The sequence below is a fragment of the Coenobita brevimanus genome, chromosome 57 (assembly GCF_032717465.1).
Source record: "Coenobita brevimanus isolate Jiangsu-jjx chromosome 57, ASM3271746v2, whole genome shotgun sequence".
NCBI classification, from domain to species: Eukaryota; Metazoa; Arthropoda; class Malacostraca; order Decapoda; family Coenobitidae; genus Coenobita; species Coenobita brevimanus.
The window spans coordinates 161,101-167,993 of NC_137010.1; positions in this window are offsets into that span (position 1 = coordinate 161,101).

Genomic DNA, 6,893 nt, shown 5'->3' on the forward strand with positions numbered 1-6,893 from the left:
ACAAGGCCCTCCATTCACAAAAACATACATATGGAAAAACAACTAACTCAAAAGACAAATGGCCACCCCTTATGGGATTATGGCGTCTGGTTATACTGTTGTTAGATATGCTGTAGATAGATTTCGAGAGAGAGAGAGAGAGAGGTTTTCCTGCTGATGAGGTAGTGGATATGAAAAACTACCTATATGCAACTCCTCCTCTCTAAGCGGGGCGCTCAATATGAAATAAGAAGAAACTATTTTCATAGACCTGCAGGGAAACTACTGCAGCCAATTTAAAAAGTTTCTTTGAAACTCGTAGAATGTGAAACTGTTTTATTAATAGGCCTTCTTATGGACAAAACTGAAAACTGCTAAATAATCAGCTGATGCAACAGCTAACATGTCAATTCAACTCAAAATTTCAAGCCAAGGAACTCTGCATTTCATAAGTCACTAAAATGACTCTCTATAATCCAAACAGAAAATCACATAACAGTCAGCTGATGTGTCAGCCAACGGAACAGCTGACATGATAAAATCGATTCAAAATTTCAACCTGAACAACTTTGTATTTCATAAGAATTTTGCTCTGAGCTCTCCAAAAGCAGATATTCCAGAAGGGAGAAATAAGAAAAAGATCCCAAGATGCACCGCTTACAGACCTGTCAGCTTCACCACAGGTAAAAATACCCATACATAAGAACTGCCCACTTACAGACCTGTTGGCTTCACCCATACATAAGAGCTGCCCACTTACAGACCTGTTGGCTTCACCCATACATAAGAGCTGCCCACTTATAAGATGTGCCCTGTTTAAAAAATATCCATATGTAGTACAGGCAAACCCCGGTTTAATGATGCAATTGTTTAAGTAAAAACCCATCACTAGGTGGCATATTGTAACTCAGGGTAGATTTAACATGTAAAGTACAGTATAGGGATGCATTTTGGTGCCTTGGGTTTCCACCCAACCAAGTCCTAAACCCACTCAAATGAGTCCAAAAACAAGTTTCTAGCTAACCTTAACCCTAAATAGCTTTAACACAAGCTAAGCCTAAAAACAGAGGGTGTGAGTTGGGAGCAGGGCAGTGAAATGGCTGGGGACAGGGCAACATGGAGGCGATTTGTTTGTGGCCACCCCTAATGGGATCGAGGCGTCTGGTAATAGATAGATAGGTAGACAGACCTCACCTAAACCCAAAAATAAAATCTGAAATTCATTAAATATGTCTGGAAAAAATCAAACTTAGTAAACTGTACCCCAAAATGACAGTGTTCACTCCACCTGTGATAAAACACATTATTCTAAGTCTAAAAGCAGTTTATAAATCAATCTAAACAAAAAATTTGTAAAAAAAAAAAATAATAATAATATACCGGGGTTTGGCCATCATTCAGTGGGGTAGGATGGTATTTCTACCCCCATCGCTATGCGGGGGAATCGCATCTAGGCATATCGTATCTCGGGGTCTGCCTGTAGCCTTCCTGTTGACACGAGGCTCTCTATCTATCGTCAGACGCCCTAATCCCATAAGGAGTGGCCACTTCATTTAAGCAGGATGACTCTTACTTATGTTTTTTTTTTCCCCCCCCCACTGAGTGCCTTGTATCAGCACTCAATGAAAAAAAAATACCCACGCGTACGAGTCTTCCTGCTTATACATGGTGGTCGATATGAAATATGTCTATGTAAGCTTTCCCTCTTATAGGAAGTGCTCAATACAAAGAAATACCTGTATGCAATGGTTTTCTTGTTCATATGAGGCACTGGATATGAAAAAATACCCATACATAAGTCTTCCTGCAATACAAGACCTCGATGTGAAATAATACCCATACGTAAGAGTTGTTCTGCTTATACGAGGTGCTTGATATGAAAAACTACCCATACGTAAAAATCTTTCTAATTATACAAGGTCTTAATATGAAAAACTACCCATATGTAAAAGTCTTTCTGCTAATATGAGGTGCTCAGTATGAAGAAATGCCCATACACAGGTGCTTTCCCACTTATACGAAGTGCTCAATACAAACAAACATCCACATGCAAAAGCATTCCGTGCACGCAAGATGTTCAATGTGAAAAAATACCGATTTCTAATTATTTTCCTGTTCACATGACGTACCCAGTATGAAAAAAATACCCATACGTAAGCTATTCCACTTACACAAAGTCCCCAGTACAAAGAAATACAGTATACATATGTTCAGAGTTTTCATGTGCAAATGTGGTGCTTGATATGGAAAAGTACCCATTAGTACTAGTCTTCCTGCTCATACAAGGCACTCAATAGGAAAAAAAGAAAAGAAAATACAGTACTCATACGCAGTTTTTATGCTGATATAAAGTGCTCAATTAAAAGAAATACCTGTACTCATATACAGGAGTTTTTATGCTGATATGAAGTGCTTGATTAAAAAAAAATACTCAGCTTTTATGTTGATATGATGCCCTCTATTAAAAATACTCATACACTAGAGCTTTTATGCTGTCATGAAGTGCTCGATTAAAAAACAAATACTGTACTCACATGAAGGAGTTTTTATGCCGATATGAAGCGCTCGATTAAACAAAATACTCACATGAAGTTAATAAGCTATGATGATGCGCTCGATTTAAAAAAAATACTCATAAGGAGTTTTTATGCAGATATGATGTGCCTGATTAAAAAAAAAATACTCATACACTGGGAGTTTTTATGCAGATATGATGCCCTCGATTAAAAAAAATTCCTGAGTGGACAACCTAACCCCTACAGATAACGGGGGTTTTCCTGTAACAACAATTCAAATTATTATCTTTATATTTACCTGCCATAGCAGTTGACACTGGAGTACACATCTTCCCATCGGAGGAATCAACGAGCCTGGCTGTAGGACCTGCCCGGACAAGGAATCATCAGGGCCTGGATGAAGAGTCATCGGAACCCAAACGAAGAATCATCGGAGCCGGAATGAAGAATCCACCTGGGCCTGCCAACAGCACGTCTGGAAGTGGATGGTGAGCTGCAGTGTCGGTTCAGAGGCACATCCCAGACCATACACAACAGGACCGTACCTTAAAATGAAAACCGCCTTATATACACCATTAAAATTCACAAATATCACCAAAAAACTACCCAAATCCAATAGGTTCCTTTGCCATGTTAATTTCTAAAGCCTACCCATCTTGCTATACACTAAGATGGCTGACATTTTTGGCGATGTAAAACTGCTTCCATTCTCCTGCTCGGGAGCACCTGTGGCCGTTCACGTATCAACGCCATTTTAATTTCACAAAAAAAAAAAAAAATCCTACCACAATTAATTAACATGAAATGGATATAATAATCTACAGGTCTTTTCCATCCCCTTAATGATTGGAGGCAATACTCGGTGATTTAATTTGACACTCAGCCTGTCTAGTTAAATGGCCGCCACCGGGGCCTTTCAATCAAGTGTAAACTTTTCACCTTCCAAAATATTACACCACACACCTACTTGATTTTCGTTGATATTAATCTCCAACGCGTACTCATGTACTGACGATATTCAAATCCAAAAAATAAATATGGATGCCAGAAATAACATATTTAAATAGAACCTCTGCTAACTCGGTTTTATAGGGACGTCTTGGATGCCTGGGGCGCACACCGTCCTATATCATCCTCATAGCTAATAATTATACACTATATCAACCAACTCCAATTATCCATAAAGGCACCAGATACTAATAAATATACAGACATGATAATTACCGTAAAAATAAGCGAAGAAACATCATAAATAAATAATAATAAATGCAGTCATCCTCACCTCCGTCATCCCCAGTAGCTCCGTCTCATCTCCCACAATGCTCCTGTGACGTCACCCTCCACCCGTAAAATTATATACTTTTCAATGGCAAATTTTATGCACAGAAGCTCTTGAATATATTATCAGCTGTTCAAATAATAATTATTGTGCAAACTTTGTAATGAAGGAAATAGGAAGAGGTTTACAAAGCCTCCCAGGCCACGTAGATTCAGGTTCACCCGGTGACGTAGCAATGTCTTCAGAAATGGAGGAATCAAGTTTTAGGTGCTTGTAGTTCAGCTGTAGCATGCTGAGCAAAGAAATATTATATCATGAGTTTGATTCTCGTTTGTAAGATATTATTTTCTTTCTTTTTTTACCTTGGTTATACTTAGTATATGAGATTATTCTACAGCTAATTACAGGCTAGATAACATTGATTGCTCTTATTTCCTGTTCTGAGTTCGGTTTTTGCGATCGGAGGATTCCTCCCTACATTATTCTTGCTTTTATAAATGCACTACTTGGCCACCAAGCTCGAAGTTCTTGTAGCTCATTGGTAACATTCGCGAATTGTAGATTCCACGTCAATTTTTTTTTTATTACACCTTCGTTAAACTTAGCATATGACATTATTATACTGACAATATACGTAGTACTGACGCTGTTCAAAACTGGGACAGGTTTAGTTTGGATAAGTCAGACTGACAGTATGGCAGTCTGCAAATCTCTTTTCTACCTATTTCCATCCGAAAAAAAACTCTAATCTCATCACCACTTTCTCACAAGGTACACACCAACAGCAGCTAGGCCTACCTGTACACCGTCAAGGTATTGCATAAACCTCAATAATTGGCCAGCAGTTAATTCAATCAATCAATCAATCATCTCCTGTGGCACCCTCGGGGATGCATAGGGCCTCGATGAACTCACACCACCACATCCTATCTTGTGCTAACTCCTCAAGATCTCCCCAACACTCATCTCCAGCTTCCCGTCTCATTATCCTCACCCACGTCTCTTTTGGCCTTCCTCTACCTCTCCTACCAGGTGCCACCCACCCTGGTGTACCTCGTACTATTCCCTGTCTCCTATACACATGTCCTAGCAGTTAATTAGATAATGTCAATTATGTTCAAACTGACATGATTGAATTGCCCGTCGAGACTCTCGTTTTCTAAGTTTACTCTCAAGTAAATTAGAGAAGACATTTCCTAAAGGGGTAACTTAACTAAGATATACCAACCTAATTATTACATTTACTTACTTTTTCTTCCACATTTTCTTTCACTGATAACCAATGCCGATGCAACATAAATAATTAACTATACAGGGTGACCCAGAAAAAAAACCACATTTCAAAGGTAAATGAAGAAAAATGGGTTAAAGATAATCAAAATATTATTTGCACACATGAAACTTCATTCAATAGTTTTTATTCATGTTTTAAAGATGACATCCTCCAAATGGTGGCCATTGTCTATACACGCTTGGAGGCGATTTCTGAAGGCTGCCATGGCTCAACGGGTCATGTCGGGTGGAACAGTGGCTATCTCCAAGGCCCTGGTATACTTGCCAAGGCCCTTGTATACCTCCCAGACCTCCCTAGACCCCGCCAGACCTCCCTAGACCCCGTCTGGCCTTCGTAGAGCCCCCCTGACCTCCCTAGAGCCCACTTGACCTCCCTAGAGCCCGCCTCACCTCCTTAGGGCTATGAGTATACACTCGTGATTTAAGGCAGCCCCACAGAAAAAAAAATCACAACGGGCGAGGTCAGGGGAACGGGCCGCCCACCCAACATCGCTACGGAACGACATCACCCGATCCAGAAACATTTCCCTCAGCACTTGCAGTGATCTTCGAGCTGTGTGTGCCGTAGCTTCATCTTGCTAAAACCACACATCGATTTCTTCAAGCTCAAGGTGTTCAAGCTGTAGCCGCTGTTCCACCCGACATGACCCGTCGAGCCATGGCAGCCTTCAGAAATCGTGTCCAAGCGTGTATCGACGATGATGATCACCATTTGGAGGATGTCATATTTAAAATATGATGAATAAAAACTGTATTGAATGAAGTTTCATGTATGCAAAATAATATTTTGATTATCTTTAACCATTTTTTTTCATTTACCTTTGAAATGTGGGAGGTTTTTCTGGGTCACCCTGTACTTATGGGTGAGGCAGAGAGGTTGACGCTGGGAGATTGAGGCAGAGAGGATGAGGCAGAGATGTTGAATGAGGTTGAGGTACTGGCGTTTTTCTTTCTTTCCTTCTTTCTTTTTCTTTATTTATCCTTAGAGACAACCTACCTACGAGTAGCTAAAAGGTTTCTAGCTACTGAAAATAGTCCAGCTGTTCCTGCAACGATTGACAATCGTATTTTACCCGCGCTTCTGCCAAATGGTTTTATTTGACCGACAAACTCACTACGTTGTGTGTGTGTGTGTGTGTGATGCAAACGGGCGTCTATTTGGCAGGAACAAGGATAGCCAGTTTGTCACACACACACACACACACACACACACACACACACACACACACACACAAACCGTTTCACTCCCTTACCTTAAAAGATAATCAACTTTTATCTCTCCCCAACTTACTACCCTTCCCCCCTCCTCCACAAACGACTCCCCCTCCTACACCTCACCTCACCCCATCAGTATGCTTCTTCACCCCCAAATGATTTATTTTCCCCTCCCCTCCCCCATACTCCCTTCCTCCATCCTTATTCTCGCAACACTCTCTCTCCTCACTAACCTCATTCCCACCCTACTTCCTATCATCTTTCATCTCCCCATCTCCTCCTCTACCCATCTATCATCTCCACCTCATCCCCATTCCCACCCCACCACACCTCTACCCCTACCCAGCTCTCATCTCCACCTCTCCCCCCCTTCCCACCCCACAACATCCCCACCATAACCCAGCTCTCATCTCCAACTCTCCCCCTGTCGCACCCCTCCACATCCCTATCATTACCCAGCTCTCATCTCCACCTCTTCTCCCTTCCCACCTCACCAAACCCCTTTCCTCACCTCGCCCCTCAGTCCCCTCCCCTTACCCCCTTTTCTCCTCTCCCGACACAGGGCCTCTATATTTGTATGCAATTACGTAAACTCTCTCTCTCTCTCTCTC